Genomic DNA, 17,917 nt, shown 5'->3' with positions numbered 1-17,917 from the left:
AATGATTTTACTCTTACAGAAAATATCAGTGAAGGAAGAAAAATTTATTTTAGAAGTTGTTTGAGGATATCTGGTTAGCAATTTTTAATTTTTTTGTTGTTTTATTATTCATATGTGCATACAAGGCTTGGGTCATTTCTCCCCCCTGCCCCCACCCCCTCCCTTACCACCAACTCTGCCCTCTACCTCTCCCAACCCCCTCAATACCCAGCATAAACTATTTTGCCCTTATCTCTAATTTTGTTGTAGAGAGAGTATAAGCAATAATAGGAAGGAACAAGGGGTTTTGCTGGTTGAGATAAGGATAGCTATACAGGGAGTTGACGCACATTAATTTCCTGTGCATCTGTGTTACCTTCTAGGTTAGTTCTTCTTGATCTAACCTTTTCTCTAGTTCCTGGTCCCCTTCTCCTATTGGCCTCAGTTGCTTTAAAAGTTTCTCTGCGTTAAGGGCAACAAATGCGAGCTACTTTTTTAGGTGTCTTACCTATCCTCACCCCTCCCTTGTGTGTGCTCACTTTTATCATGTGCTCAAAGTCCAATCCCATTGTTGTGTTTGCCCTTGATCTAATGTCCACATATGAGGGAGAACATACGATTTTTGGTCTTTTGGGCCAGACTAACCTCACTCAGAATGATGTTCTCCAATTCCATCCATTTACCAGCGAATGATAACATTTCGTTCTTCTTCATGGCTGCATAAAATTCCATTGTGTATAGATACCACATTTTCTTAATCCATACGTCAGTGGTGGGGCATCTTGGCTGTTTCCATAACTTGGCTATTGTGAATAGTGCCGCAATAAACATGGGTGTGCAGGTGCCTCTGAAGTAACCTGTGTCACAGTCTTTTGGGTATATCCCCAAGAGTGGTATTGCTGGATCAGATGGTAGATCAATGTTTAGCTTTTTAAGTAGCCTCCAAATATTTTTCCAGAGTGTTTGTACTAGTTTACATTCCCACCAACAGTGTAAGAAGGTTCCTTTTTCCCCGCATCCTCGCCAACACCTGTTGTTCGTGGTGTTGCTAATGATGGCTATTCTAACAGGGGTGAGGTGGAATCTTAGTGTGGTTTTAATTTGCATTTTCTTTATTGGTTAGCAATTTTTTAAAAATTAGTTTATATCTTCAGCTTATAGCACAAATCAAAGTAAATTTGGTATGATCAAGAAAGTAAATATTTTTAAATGAAATATGATAAATAATAAAATTATGTTTTATGTATGCAAGAATTAAAACCTTCTAAGCTTTAATTATTAAGAAAAAATTCAATTTAATTCTATAAAATCTATTTTTAACTTATAAAATATGAAAAGAAATGTTTTAAAAGAAAAACATGACATTAAAATGCCTCTAAAAAAGATAAATTGGTCTGTATTATATAAGATGCACAATTATCATATAAAAATAAGATGCTTAATAGATGTATGAGGAAAGAATAGGATCTGATTATGCAGAAGGAAGTGAGTTTAGTAAACAAACATATGCAAAAATGTTCCACCTTGCTGTGATCAAAGATAAACAAATTAAAATACTCATTAAGTATCATTTCCCACCTATTATATTAGCAAAAATAATGATAAGACTCAAGGCTAGCCAGGTTCTGATTTAGTTTGTGCATTTGTATACTGTTGACTGATCATGTTTGCAAAGCATCTTAGCTATACATATTCAAAACCATAAAATATTAATTTTCTTAGATCCAGTGATGTAGTCACGGGGAAGTTATCCTAAAGAAGTAACCCCTAAAAAGAGGAAAATATCTGTGTGTTTTTTAACTTACAATCGTTAAAAAAACTAGAGATACCAAACAGAATAGGTCTTTTACTTGATGGAACATTAGACATTCGTTAAAGTAGCAAGTATGATGTCTACATAGCAACATAGAAAATGTGAACATTAAGTATTAATTAAAGCCAAAAATATTAATTTGGGCCAGATCAAATTATCATTTTTGTACAAAATGGCCAAAAATTGAAATTTTCATATGATTCAATCTAATTGCTCTGGAATGCGTGCAAATAAGTAAAAATAAGATGTGTACCAGGCCTGTGAGGAAACAAAAGAGAAAAGGAGCTGATAGGATAGTATAGTGAGGATTAACTTAATCTCTCTTAATTGTCATGCTGTGGCAATATTATTTGCACAGTCTATTTTAATTTTAAAACATTAAGGATGCAGTTTCTCAATAGAAAAAGAGATCAGCTGCAATTTTACATCTTCATTTCATTACAAATTCAGCCTGAAATTCTTTTATTCACCAAATAAGGTTGAAGGGATTGGCCTTGCCATAAAGGAAATGCAAGTCAAAACCGCATTAAGATTCCACCTCACTTCTGTTAGAATGGTATCATCAAGAACACAAACAACAACAAATGTTGGTGAGGATATGGGGGAAAAGGAGCCCTCATACACTGCAAGAATGTAAATTAGTACAACCACTAAGGAAAAAAGTATGGAGGCTCCTCAAATAAAATAAACTAAAATAGCACTGCCATATGATCCAGCAATACCACTCCTAGGGATATATCCAAAGGAATGTGACTCAGGTTACAACAAAGGCACCTGCACACCCATGTTTATTGCAGCACTATTCACAATAGCTAAGCTATGGAAACAGCCAAGATGGCTCACTACTGACAAATGGATTAAGAAAGTGTGGTTCCTGTATACAATGGAATTTTATTCAGCCACAAAGAAGAATGAAATTTTGTTGTTTGCCAGTAAATGGATGGAACTGTAGAACATCATCTGAAGTGATATTAGCCAGGCTCAGGAGGCCATAGTCTGCATGTTGTCTCTCATATGTGGAATATAGACCCTATACAAATACAAGCAATATTATATATGCATACAAACCTATATAGAACCTATACCCAAAGTGGGGCTGGCAGAGGAGACCATGGGAGGAGGGAAAGAAGGAAAGAAAGTGAATAATAGTGAAATACATCACATGTTGTAGAAACAAGACTCAATGAAACACACTGAAAACTGTTAAGCAACACAGAATATGGGGGAAAGAGTAAGGAAGTGCAGTGGATGGGGAGGTTACATTGATGTAAGCACAATGCATGTACAGGTACAATACCAAGACAAAAATCCCACTGAACAATGAACAGACACCTAAACAAAGAAGGACAAGAATGAAAAATAGGTCACGCTAAGGGGAGAGAACTAATGGGAGGGAAAGGGCAAAAGAAAGAAGTTAAAAAGGTGAAAACAGTTTATGTACTTCCTATACAAGGATGAATATAGAATATTTAAACCTGATGAAATCATCATAAGAAGGAGACTAAGGCAGAAAGGAGAAAAATGAAGGGATGAGCCAATTTGGATATAATACATATATACATGGAAATGTCATAATGAAACTCCCTGTATAGCCATCTTAAACAAACAAAAATGTCTTTTTTTCAAAAACGAAGGACAGGAAAGTAAAAACAGGTTCTATCTGAGGGTTGGTACCAGTGGGAGGGGGAAGGACAGAAGGAAAGGATGAAGGAGAGTGAATATGGTGGAAATATTATGTACACTTGCATGAAAATGGAAAATGAGATCTGTTGAAAATGTTCTAAGGGGGAAAGGAGGATAAAGGAGAATGATGGAAGGGGTGAGTTTAACTAATATATTTTAAGCCCTTTTGTAAATGTCACAATGTACCCCCAGTACAACAATAATATGCTAATGAAAATAAAATGAAATAAAAAGATTCAAGGGATCAAGCTTCCAACTAGAATAAGAATGTGTTTTGAAAAGACTTAACAAAAAAATGTTAACTTAGAAGTACAGCAACATAGCAGAGAAAGTAAGAAACAGGTTCTGGAGCCAAGTCTCACAATGCTTGTGAGACATTTGAAAAATTACTTCATTTCACCTCAAGTTCTCTTTTCTGTAAAATGGAAACACTAATGGTATTAACATCAGGGCTGTGGTAAAGATAAGTTGAATGATGCATATCAAGTACATAATGGAGTGTCTGGAAAAAATAACTCTTCAATGAACATGAGCAAATACTGCATTATTAATGAAACATTATAAATCTTTAGATGAACAATGAACAGACTTAGAGAATAATGTTCAAGAAAAGTATTTCTATATACATTAGGTTGGAAGTGATTCCAACTTATATAATCTTTTATCTTATCTTTTCTAAAAATATTGCAACAAAACTAGCCCACACTATGGTATATAGAGTCATCTTCAGAATTACAGTGTTAGAAAATATAGATTTAGCAATAAGTGCAAATATAAATCAGAAACAAGTTTCCCTTCCCCATCCTCACCTATAAAATAAGACCAAGTGACCTCAGGTCACAGTTTTTAGAAGTGTTTGCCATAAACTCTTCTCTATTATATCTCACCATTTGTGGATGTGTGTCATATCTCTGGTATAATACAGTTTTAAAGGCTGTATTGACACTGATTACCTCTTTTGTCTGTGTAACAGACAAAAATGTCTGTGGGGACTGCCCCTGCCCACATATGGTGGATCTGTCAGCCACATGATTTCCACTTCCCCCATAGAGGGAAAGTAGAAACCCAGGGTGAATAACAAAAGCACTCTGCCACAAATATCACTTAAAAAGAAAGTATCTCTCCTTCTGAAACAGTGAGGAAAAGGTTCAGGCTAGAACTGCAGGCCCATGTTGATTGATTGAAGCAGATCCTGTGGTAGTCATCTAGTTCTCCTCCTCAGGTCAGCATACTCATTTCCTCAGACATTGGAAGTGCTGGCTGATGATGCTCTCACCAGGAATTGCTCTTTACCACAAGGACATAGTCACCAAAGTTATGCTCCTTCCAGGGAGCAGCCGAGAGTCAACAAGGCATAATAAACTCTTCGCTTCAACTTGGGAACAATTTTTGAAGGTTCCAGAGCTCGCTGTAGGGTCAACAGAGGCACATCAGTTTCTTCCTCTGCCCAATCGTCTTTCTACTTCCTCACAGATATAATTCCCCACTGCTTTTCTCAATGCATTTTATGTAACTTTCCATTCCAGTGATAGAATCTCCTAACAATTAGACAAAAAAAGACAATAAATGGGGAGATTCAAAACTGTAATTTGAAAAAAAAAACTGTAATTTGAACACCTTGATCATGCTACACCTAAGCCAACCCACACCTTGGTCAGTGGAGTCCGTTTTTTTGGTTTTTTTGTTTGTTTTTTTTTTACTTAAGCTAGTTAAAATTAGGTCTTTACTCTTTTATGAATGAAAGGATCCTAACTAGCAGACAAGTGCTATCTCATCTCCTGCAATACTTATCAAAGTGTTATGTACATGAACAGTGATTAACAAATACTTGTTGAACTTAACTACAGCATGATTATATCTGTGTCTCATTAATGACAGCTTTGTAAGGTATTCTACAAAAAAAAAAAGTAGGGGACAGAGTTACACCATGAAATAAATGTGGTAAGTGTTACACACAATACACACTTCCAGGTTTGGAATCTACTACAATATTAAAAACCCTGGGAAGTCTACAATAGTTTTTTTTTTTTAACTTAGAATAAAACCTGATTAACTTTTATTTAGGCAGAGTTTATCCTACCTGTTTCACTTCAGAAGTTTGTAAGCATGAGTATGGGAACAGTGCCCAGATGGTTTAGTTTAGCTTACAGTTTGGAGACCACCAAATTACAAACTTTCTTCAGACTGCTTACTGGCCTTCTGCTGTCCTGGGAGAATAGGCCAGGTTGCATAAGGTTTATTACCAGAGTTAGAACAGAGCAAGATTGCAGAGGAGATCAGGAGTTGAATGATGGTCGGGAAAGGGGCTTCCTAGAGACTTTGACCTACTCCAAGAGTGCTTTGAGATATTGAAGGACATTAAGCAGAGAATGAGATGAAAAAATCACACAAATCTGGTATAAAAAGGAACCCGAGGAAAAAAGTGAACCACAAAAATACAATTGGGATACTATTTCATATTAGGCAAGAGACAACTATGAGCTTGTAGTAGTAGAAACGGCAAAGCGGGTAGAAGTTCATGGTGGTAGGATGAGACGATATTATATGACAGGAGTTGTCAAAGAAGACATGCAGAGGTTCTGAACTAAGCTTATCGAGGGACAATTCACTAGGACAGAGAATATAATAGGAGCACCAAATTGAAATGGAATAGTATGAATTAAGTCATAGACGTGTTATGTCTGAGGAACAAAATTTAAGAGACTGTGCAAATCTGAAGATCAGAAGCAATGTGTTGCCAAGATTTGTAAGTGTGAGTGTTGCCTTCATCCAGTTGGTCATTGAAAACTTAAGAAAATCACTCAATAATTGTATATAGAGTAAGAAAATAAGGCATAGAATGGAAACATTTAATCACTTGTCACTGGAAGATGAGCAAAGGAAACAGAGGAACCTCCAGAGAGAGGTTCCAGGAGACTGGAACCATCAGGAGATACCACCAGGAGACTGTGGTATCCCAGAGCCAAGGTAAAACTATCCTAAGAGTAATACAGTGGTTCACTGTGTTGATCTCTGCTAAAAAGTCTCATAAGGTAAGTGCAGAAAACATCACTGGATTTAGCAATATTGGGGTCACTCCAGCTCCTAGAAAGAGCTACTATGGTGGGTGAGAGGGACAGAAGCCATATTAGGGTGGGTTGCGAAGAGTAGAAAGGAGGTAGAAAATGAAGACAGAGTACACAAAAAAATGCTCCGAAAAGTTCATATGGAAAGGGAAGAGAAGAAATCAGGCTACAGTTGCAGAGGGACAATTGTTTAAAGAAAATTTGGGGAAGAGCATATTTGTTTTGATTTTTCATGAGAGAAATTTGAAAAAACAAGGATTTGTCAAGGAGCCAAAATTTAGGATTCAGGATGGAGGAGAAATAGAAGACAATACATGATTCCTGAGACCAAGCTTGTTCTTAAGAGATTAGTGAGGACTGGAGATGTGAACTCAGAACTGATGATAAAGTTGTAGTGGAAAGTGGCATCACCCATGTGAGCATGAGAAGGACAAGATCAGAGACAATGGTCAAACATAACCTGAAGAGTAGATGAAAGAAAGGAGACTGAGAAACAATGCCATAGAGGTCACATGAGAGAGTGAAAGCTTGAGACCAGGAGTCCTTCTTCCCCTGATATCTGGTTTGCCAAAATCATCTCCTAACTGGTTCCTAACTATTGAATCCCAATTCAATATCCTCTGATTTATCACTTTGACAAGGCAAGTGGGCCAGGAGGTCAGCAAAAGTAAACACAGAGAGATGTTTGATGGGTGAAAATAACAAGCTGAGCATTCACTTAACTCCACCATTTACTTGCTGTGTAAAGCTGGGTAAGCACATTCTTTCCATTTCACCTCTCTCATGTGTAAAATAGGGCTAACATTTTATTTAAAGACTTCATAGGGTTGTCCTAAGAATTGCATGAGTTACTAGCTGTGAGAGCATTCTAAACACTTGTTCACAACCCAGGCATGAGCAATTGTTATTAATCTTGAATCGCTGTTTACTTCATGGTTCATCCTTGCTCAAATAATTCCACCGGCTCTTGATCCCAACTCCCAGCCAGGTAATGGATAGTGCTGTCACCACCCAAACTCTGTTGTCCTTTCCTTTCCAAGTCATTCTAAATCTGAGTCATACTTAAGCAAATATAATGCATTTTGCTAGTAGAGTTGGCAAGATGGGCTCCATTTGCTTTTTGGGACAGTCCTCTAATTGCACTTTGAAGTAAACAGCACACCATAAGGTGAAGATGAGAGTGTAATTTGGAAAAAGAGAACAGAAAGAAAATTGAAATGGATTCAGAAAAACAAGTACATCACACAATAATTTAAAAGAATTTGGAATATATGCAATTTCCTAAGGACATTTGGAGACTGAGCTTGCTTGATAAGTAGACCCACCACATCCTATACTGCTGTGCCTAAATTTTGTGACCCTCCATGATGTGATCCCAATACTAGTCACTGTATCTTTCAGGCAAATCATCTAATTCTCCCCTATCCCCACTAAGGAGGCTATTTCTGTCTCCACACCTGCTTTTCATGAGCCACCCCATTGCTGTACTTCACCTTATTCAGGAAGCCCAATCTCCTTTTCTGAACTTCTGTAGAACTTAAGAGTCCAAACCACAGTTCAACACATCATGAAGTGTCTTTCTGACTTTGTTATATTTCATGTACACTGTCCTGGTCTCTCTAACTAATGCCATTGACATTAAGCACCTGCTATGTTCTGGATGCTATGTATCCACTCTTATTTGAGGCAAATATTCTCCCCATTTTGCATATGAGGAAATTAAGTTTGCAGAGGTAAACTGTTTGCCCAAGGTTGGCTGCTATTAAATCCTACAGAGCACGATCATGCCTTTCAGCCCAGTATTTCTTCTTACAGGTACTGTCTCTCTTTGTTCTCCCTGTACTTCTTGACACAGTGCCAGTAACAGAAGAAACATTTGGGTCTGAAAAGAGAACACCAAAGAAAAAAACAAAACACTGCTAAAAGGAAGATAGGAGGACACCAAAGACCAACATGTCATTTCAAAATTCTACCTCATACAGAGCATACCAACCATATTCCAGGCACCAACACAGTATTCCTAACCCAATTCTTAAATGATGCTTTTCTATTCATCATTGGACAATATTGAATTTGTTAATATTTCTAATGCTGCTTTAATCAGAGCAGAATGTGATTTTTCACAACATTTTAAAACAGAACAATACTTTCTGTATCTTAGAACGTTAGCCTTCAGAAGTGTTATTTGTGTTACTGTGAGCTAACATATGCAGATTCAGCACGATTAGCCATCACCATGGTAATTTTATGTTTTTTTTGTTTTGTTTTGTTTTGTTTTCAGCTTTAGTTGCATAAGCTCATCAAGGAGATTGACACTTTATTGATGAACAAAATTCATTACCTGACTTTGGATTTAAGTGCACCAAATTTAAATAAATGTTTTCAAATCCTGACAACATTCCATTCCTGTCTCATTTCCCCAGGATAAATAAAATGTGCTATCTAGAAACAAGCAAGTACCTTTCTTTCCCTCTTCCCTAAACTGAGAGTGGCATCAAAGGTCATGGAATTCAGTGGGAACATAGGCTCTAAGAGCTGCCAGCCTCCAAGACATGTATAAGCATCAGACATGTACAGAGAGCATCAGACATGGTTTTGCGATCTGTGTATCTCCCAGATGGTGCTAGATGGTACTCAGGCAGATATCTGCAGGTGTCTTCTCAGTGCACTCCCGGTCTCCATCTTCCAGACAGACCACTCAATGCCACCTAGCAACATCATTTACAGGAATACTTTAATTGCTATCCAAATACAGCAGTCCAGATTGGGGTGTTTTCTGAATATGAAGTGATCCAGTTATTTAATATAGATTGTTTTATGGTAGTAATAAAATTTGAGTATTATGGGAAATGCCTTTTAAGAGAACCAGGTCTAAGGCCAAGGTTCTAGAAAGCTTTTAGCTGAAATGTAAATCCACTGGAAATGTGAGACTTGCCAACATTAAGGAGCAGGAGCTGTCCAGCAGAAGGCATAAGACCTAAGGAGCCTAATTTCCTGTCTCCATTTTATCCAGTGAAACTGGACAAAGAACAAAGACTTGGGGTAGAGGTTGGAGGAGGCAGGCCAATGAAAATCCCTGTATAGCTATCTTAAACAAACAAAAATTCTTTTTTTTCAAAATCAGAGAACAGGAAGGTAAAGCAGGTCCAGTCTGTAAGTTAGTACCAGTGGGCGGGGGAGGATATGAGCAAAGAGTGTAGGAGGGTGAGTGTGGTGGAAATACTATGAATTCATGCATGGAAAAAGAAAAATGAGACCTGTTGAAGTTATCCTGGAATGGGGGAAAGGTGGATAAGGAAGAATGATGGAGGGGGTGAATTCAACCATGATATATTGTAAGAACATTTATAAATGTCACAACATTCCCCCATACAACAATAATAAATGAAAAATAAAAAAAGAAGTATCAATGAAAAAGAGAATGCTTCTTGCCTATAACTGAATTCCACTCAAGAAAACTGCAAGGTGAAGGGGGAAGAATCGGAATTTTTTTAAGTGAATGTCAAACTTAGTATCTGACCAGTGATGTGACTGTGGGCAAGTCACTCTCCCTCTCCGAAGTCATTCAAGTACAGATAGTAGTACTTACCTCCCAAAGCTTCCATGAGTACTGGTGAAAGGAGGGGCTGGCTGTGGTGTGCAATGTGAGATACAAAACACCCGTGAGATGTTGTTATTGCCATGAGCATACAGTAGTGACCAAAATGACAGCAATAAAACCAAGTAGGATTCCTTTCTGGAATATTTAGATTTTGCCCACAAATAATGGGTGCTCTCTGACTTAACACACTTCCTAAGAATTAGAAATGAGGACATGTAGACATTCAGTCAGGAAGCAAAAGTCATACCAAACATTTGACAGAGAAAATTTACCAGAATTTATCAAAATTAATCACTGTCATCATGATATAAAATTGTGAACTAGGTGAGGGAGGTAGCAACTGCAAGAAGCAGCTCTCACTCTAAAGTAACTGACCTTTCTTATCTGCCTGGGACTGAGAGATTGCCAGGACATTGGACTTCAGTCTTCCAAACCCTGGAAAGTCCCAAGAAAACCATGACAAGTTGGTCATCCTTTATAAGCCCTGAGGTTGGAAGGATATTTGAATTAATACAACACTAAAATTTTAGAGAGAAGCCCCCCTGACCTGTGATATGGAGGTGACAGCTGGCTGGTGCTAGTGTCTCCAGTGAGATAGACTCTGTGACCATTGGAAAACCTCCCATCTATATTTAGTTGCTGCTATGGGAAGGAACTGGCTCTTCTGGGGAGAGGAAGCATTGCTGAAGCATGCTCACAAGAACATCCTGGAAACCAGGAGCAAATCCCCTCTCCCTCTTGTGCCCCCTACTGGCAAAGCATAAAAGGGAGCCAGTTGGCAAGGCCAAAATGTGGTTTGCAGTCTCAGCATCACTAGACAGAATGGAGGGTGATGGACTTGGAGCTGAGAGACAATAGCTTAATAACTGGCAGATAGGATATCAAACATGTTTAGGGAAGGAAATATCAGTGGTAAAACTTTAACCAAAGAAATTCTCCCTAAACTCCCAAATCTGGCCTACCTAAGCACTCAGGAGGAAGGCAATTCCTATAAAATGCTGTTCTCTCAGCATCTGCCCTCTGTCTCCTCTTCCCTTCCCAGCACTGTGGTACCCACCAAGGAACTATCTAAGACACTAACAGTCAGAGCAGCAACAGACCTGACACTAGGTAATGTCTCCTAGCCTTCTCCCAGGGAACCGTGCTGCCTACTTTGCAAACCTTTAGGCAGATGAACTGAGAGGAGCATTAGGCAGCTTTAAAAATTGATGTGGCTCATTATTCTTTCATGAGACACTGAAATCCAACAGGACAAGGCCAAAGGCATGCATGTGGGAACCACTGCATCACTCTGACCTGTGCCTTCCACACTTGTCCCTCTAAAAGATGACATTGAAAGGACCCAGCAAATACCACACACCACTCACCATCAAAGGAGGTGCCACCAGACAATCAATGGTAGTGAATGTGTGCCTCATTCACATGATTCAAGACACATGCTGGCAGTCCTTTCACCCTCCTCACCCATTACCACTGCCATGTGCACCTTTGCCTTTGCACCAGCCATGGGAGAAAAGACTGATAGCTTGTAGAAGTAGGTGTAATCTCCATTTTTGCTCCTCTGAGAGATGGTGAACCTTTTACCAGGGGTTTCCACTCACTGTATTTTCCAATTAGCACATTATTTGGCCTTAATTCTTCTTGTCCTTCTTCCTATCTTCTAATCTTCATTGTGTTCATCTTTTCTTTTTTCCTTCCCTTTGATTCATTCCTCTGTCAATCTGTCTTTCACTTTGTTCTAGGTCCAGCCTCCCTCAGTCATCTGTTGCAGTCCTTCTCTCCCTTTTCTTTCTGCTTGTCCATCTATTTATGTGCATTTTTGTGTACACATGTGTACATCTACCTGTGTACATCTATATGTGAGTGTACTATGTATTCCTGACAAGCTCCTATGCCTCCTTGTGGTCCCCACTTCTAACCTCTCATAGTAGAAAAAGAGTAAAGAACCTGTCCTCCCCGGGAAAGGGAAAGCTCAAGTTTCATCTCCTCCCTGCCATTGCTAATGAAAAGAGGGAGATGGGAGAAAGATTAGTTCAACTCAGGACACAAATATTGAATCCCAACTCTGTGTGTACTAAAGCATGTGTCAGGGATCCACAGTTCAGTCCAATCCATTTTTATTAAGATGCCAGACCACATACTCATCACTGGGGCCTCCAGAGAAATCAGATGGTGAAATGTGCCACAGGATCCATGTCATGTGGAAGACAGACCTGTGAAAGATGCAGTGTGAAGGTCATCTAAATCAGGTGGTAGCAAGATGGCGGCTAGAGGGAGGAAGCAGAAAGCGAGCCTCCTATAGTGAAATCTTGGAGAGACACTAGAGACACACTTTGCAGACATAATCACTGAGAAGAGGCATAACTTTGACCCCTCCACACCTCCAAATGGCGCAGAGAATCTCCACTTCACGTTAAACGGAGAAAACAGGAGGGCCCCCAGGCGGCCAGTCGCCGGCACCCAGATGGCTTGGGAAGACGCTGACCAGGTGAGCTTTGTGGTACTGCAGTACTCCCACAGACAAGCCTGGGCCAGAGCAGCATAGCCCCCTGGACAGACTGACCTTCCCCCCGGGGAATAAAGAGAAACTGAGTAATAAGCAATAAGAACAATAAAGACATGCAGGAAAGAGGGTAGGGCACACTGAGTGCCAAAGATTGGGGGAAGGGAATCCTTCCCTGGACTGTAAATAAACAAGCCGGTCTGGCTGGAGAGCCTCTGGCGGGAGCGGGGGCGCACACCCAGCAACCAGGAGCGGGAAAGCTTGTGAGAGTGGCAGAGGAAGGAAAACTCCACAGGAGAGGAGGGAAGACCCACTTCCCACGTGAGCTGTAAACAAACATGGCAGCTGGCAGGAGCAGCAGCACCGCCCAGTAATCAGGAGCAGGAAAGCTTGTGAAAGCGGAGGTGGGAGGAGAACTGCACAGGAGAGGGGGGAAGAACCACCTCCCACATGAACTGTAAATAAACACGCAGGCCTGAGAACATGGATGCAGTGTCATCTTTCCCAGTGCATGGAAAGGGGAAAGCTTGTACCAGAGGCTCACACACAGGAGAAATCTGAGCAAACAAAGCCTGCAGAGCCAGGTGAGTGCTAAGCTCACCCCTGAGATCTCCATAAATAATGCCTCCAGCAACAGCAGGCTGACAGCAGCAGGCAGGCAAGCCACAGTTGCAGATACCATTCTCAGAACTGTCTCCAGACTCTTTTTTTTTTTCTTTGTCTCCCTACCTTTGATGAGAGAACAACCGAATTACACCTGCAAATGGAAAAACTTATGGAAATTGTATTGCATTTGAACTTGGGAAACTTGGTGAGAGTTTTTTTGTGCGTGTGTGTGTAGTTTTGTTCTACTTCATGCATCCCCTTTGATGAGACAACTACAGAACAACATCTGAGGCACCATCTCCAGGATTGGAGACTGAGACAGACACCCAAATTATTAAGAATGAAACTTCATTGCATTTGAACTTGGAGACTTTTGGTTTTTTTAAATTTTCTATTTTTTCATTTTATTTTAATACATTTTTATAAATAGATTTTTCTTTCATTTACTTATTTTTTATTTTTATTCCTATCTTTATTTTTTTATTTTTGATTTTCAATCCTCTCTCTGTCTCTCTAATGTCTGTTCAGCTTATGGTCGATTAGTACGCTAAAGCTCCCTGTTTATACCTTTGAAACCTTCTTGTCTGATACCTTTTCTGTTTTCTCCCTCCAGTCTCTGTATTTGTTTTTCCTATTTCTTTAACTTCTTGCTTTCCATCTCAGCTCACCCTTCCATTCTAAATATTACCATTGTTATTATTACAAGCTATAAAATACTTAATTGCACACAGTACAGGGACAGTAACAACACCAAAGACAATGACGGGAAGACAGAAAAAACAGGGAAACCAGTTTCCCCACAGCAAAACATTAGTACAGGAACCAGAGGGTAATGAAGAAAACAGGTACTCAGATCCAGACTCCAACAAAATGAAGATAAACTATGCCAAAGGACCCAATGAAGCCCACAAGAATAATTTAAAAGAAGACATACTGCAGGTACTCAATGAGAATTTTATAGAGATGATACTGGATAGGGTCAACCAAAATGTAGAGGAGACACTCAAGAAATTCCAAGACAACAAAAATAGAGACTTTGAAAAGCAAAGAAGAAATAAAGGAAACCATAGAAGCACTATATAAAACACCAAAGTGAAAGAGAGAACACGATGAATAAACAGATAAGTGAACTCAGGACCAAAATAGACAACATTAAAGAGGAAAACAGCCAGGATATGGCTGCAAAATAAAACAGAAGGCCAATCCAGCAAAATAGAACAAACAGAAGACAGAATCTCAGAACTTGAAGATGAAATGGTAATTAAAGGAAAAACCGAAGAACTATTAATTAAACAACTCAAGACCTGTGAAAAGAAAATGCAAGAACTCACCGACTCCATCAAAAGACCAAACTTGAGAATCATGGGCATTGAAGAAGGAGAAGAGGTGCAAGCAAAGGGTATGCGTAACATATTTAACAAAATAATAACAGATAATTTCCCAAAATTAGAGAAAGATATTCCCATACAGATGCAAGAGGCCTCCAGGACACCAAACAGACCAGATCAAAATAGAACTACCCCACAACATATCATCATTAAAACAACAAGTACAGAAACTAAGGAAAGAATATTGAAGGCTGGAAGAGAGAAAAAACAAGTAACATACAAAGGTAAACCCATCAAAATCACAGCAGACTTCTCAACAGAAACATTAAAAGCAAGAATAGCGTGAGGTGAGATCTTCCGGACACTGAATGAAAACAACTTCAACCCCAGGATACTCTACCCAGCAAAACTATCATTCAAAATAGATGGAGCAATAAGTCTTCCATGATAAGCAGAAACTAAAACAATATGTGACCAAAAAGCCATCACTACAAAGGATTCTTCAAGGGATTCTGCACACAGAAAGTGAAACCCAACATAACCATGAAAAGACAAGCAGCACCAAACCACAGGAAAAGAAAAAGCAAGAAAGTAGAGAGTAACCTCAACTTAGGTACACACAATCAAACCTTCAAACAACTAAGACAACTAAATGGCAGGAATCACCACATACCTATCAGTACTAACGCTTAATGTTAACGGACTTATTCACCCATCAAACGGCACTGTTTGACAAAATGGATTAAAAAGGAAGATCCAACAATTTGATGCTTACAGAAGACCCACCTCATCAACAGAAATAAGCATAGGCTAAGGATGAAACGCTGGAAGAAGATTTACCAAGCCAATGGCCCCCGAAAACAAGCAGGAGTAGCAATACTTATCTCTGACAAAGTAGACTTCAAACCTACATTGATCAAATGAGATAAAGAAGGACATTCCATACTAATAAAAGGGAAAATAGATCAAAAGGAAATAATAATTATCAACCTGTATGCACCCAATGTCAACGTACCCAATTTCATCAAACATACCCTGAAAGACCTAAAAGCATATATTAACTCCAACACAGTGGTCGTGGGAGACTTTAACACTCCATTATCATCAATAGATAGGTCATCCAAACAAAAAATCAATAAAGAAATCCAAGATCTAAAATATGCAATAGATCAAATGGACCTAGTTGATGTCTACAGAACATTTCATCCAACCTCTACACAATATACCTTCTTCTCAGCAGCCCATGGAACCTTCTCCAAAATAGATCATATCCTAGGGCACAAAGCAAGTCTCAGCAAATATAAGAAAATAGAAATTATGCCGTGCATACTATATGATCACAATGCAGTAAAAGTAGAACTCAATAACAAAAGTAAAGACAAAAAACATGCAAACAGCTGGAAACTAAATAACTCATTACTTAATGAACAATGGATCATCGATGAAATAAAAGAGGAAATTAAAAAGTTCCTGGAAGTCAATGAAAATGAAAACACAGCATACCAGAACCTATGGGACACAGCTAAGGCAGTTCTGAGAGGAAAGTTTATAGCCATGAGTGCATATATTAAAAAGATTGAAAGATCCCAAATCAATGACCTAATGATACATCTCAAACTCCTAGAAAAACAAGAACAAGCAAATCCCAAAACAAATAGAAGGAGAGAAATAATAAAAATAAGAGCTGAAATCAATGAAATACAAACCAAAAAAAAGTACAAAGAATTAATGAAACAAAAAGTTGGTTCTTTGAAAAAATAAACAAGATCAATAGATCCCTGCCAAACCTGACTAAAATGAGGAGAGAAAAAACTCAAATTAGTAGAACCAAAAGGGGAAATAACAACAAACACCATGGAAGTCCAGGAAATCATCAGAGACTACTTTGAGAACTTATATTCAAATAAATTTGAAAATCTTAAAGAAATGGACAGATTTCTAGATACATATGACCATCCAAAACTGAACCAAGAGGAAATTAATCACCTGAACAGATCTATATCACAAAATGGAATTGAAGCAGCAATCAAGAGTCTCCCCAAAAAGAAAAGGCCAGGACCTGATGGATTCTCTACTGAATTCTATCAGACCTTTAAAGAAGAACTGATACCAACCCTCCTTAAACTGTTCCATGAAACAGAAAGGGAAGGAAAACTGCCAAACACATTTTATGAAGCCATGTTTACACTTATCCCAAAACCAGGCAAAGACTCCTCCAAAAAGGAACATTGACGCAAAAATCCTCCACAAAATAATGGCAAACCGAATTCAACAACACATCAAAAAGATTATTCACCACGACCAAGTAGGCTTCATCCCAGGGATGCAGGGGTGGTTCAACATACGAAAATCAATAAATGTAATAAACCACATTAACAGAAGCAAAGACAAAAACCACTTGATCATCTCAATAGATGCAGAAAAAGCCTTTGATAAGATCCAACACCATATCATGATAAAAGCTCTAAGAAAACTAGGAATAGAAGGAAAGTACCTCAACATTATAAAAGCTATATATGACAAACCTACAGCCAGCATTATACTTAATGGAGAAAAACTGAAACCATTCCCTCTAAAATCAGGAACCAGACAAGGATGCCCACTATTTCCACTCCTATTCAACATAGTACTGGAATTCCTAGCCAGAGCAATTAGGCAAGAAGAAGGAATAAAAGGAATACAAATAGGTAAAGAAACTGTCAAAATATCCCTATTTGCAGACGACATGATCCTATACCTTAAAGACCCAAAAATCTCTACTCAGAAGCTTCTAGACATCATCAATAGCTACAGCAAGGTGGCAGGATATAAAATCAACATAGAAAAATCATTAGCATTTCTATACACTAACAATGAGCAAACTGAAAAAGAATGTATGAAAACAATTCCATTTACAATAGCCTCAAAACAATCAAATACCTAGATGTAAACCTAACAAAAGATGTGAAAGACCTCTACAAGGAAAACTATACACTTCTGAAGAAAGAGATTGAGGAAGACTATAGAAAGTGGAGAGATCTCCCATGCTCATAGATTGGTAAAATCAACATAGTAAAAATGTCGATACTCCCAAAAGTAATCTACATGTTTAATGCAATTCCCATCAAAATTCCAATGACATTCATTAAAGAGATGGAAAAATCTACTGTTAAATTTATATGGAAACACAAGAGGCCACGAATAGCCAAGGCAATACTCAAGTCAAAAGAACAATGCAGGAGGTATCACAATACCTGACTTCAAACTATATTACAAAGTAATAACAATAAAAACAGCATGGTACTGGCACAAAAACAGACATGAAGACCAGTGGAACAGAACAGAGGACCCAGATATGAA

General features: G+C 38.5%; 1 long non-coding RNA gene across 1 annotated transcript in view; it reads right to left on the bottom strand.

Annotated features, from left to right (window-relative positions):
- Positions 1 to 1,365: 1,365 nt before the first annotated feature.
- LOC109674755 (uncharacterized) overlaps positions 1,366 to 17,917 on the bottom strand; it is an 89,569-nt gene continuing 73,017 nt past the window's right edge. Inside the window, exon 6 of the long non-coding RNA XR_012447758.1 lies at positions 1,366 to 5,013. This is a non-coding gene — a long non-coding RNA (uncharacterized lncRNA). The remainder of the gene's footprint in view (positions 5,014 to 17,917) is intronic.

Source organism: Castor canadensis, chromosome 5 (genome assembly GCF_047511655.1).
Source record: "Castor canadensis chromosome 5, mCasCan1.hap1v2, whole genome shotgun sequence".
Classification (NCBI taxonomy): domain Eukaryota; kingdom Metazoa; phylum Chordata; class Mammalia; order Rodentia; family Castoridae; genus Castor; species Castor canadensis.
Note: the sequence above shows the minus strand (reverse complement) of the source record. Positions and strands in the feature narration are given on the sequence as shown.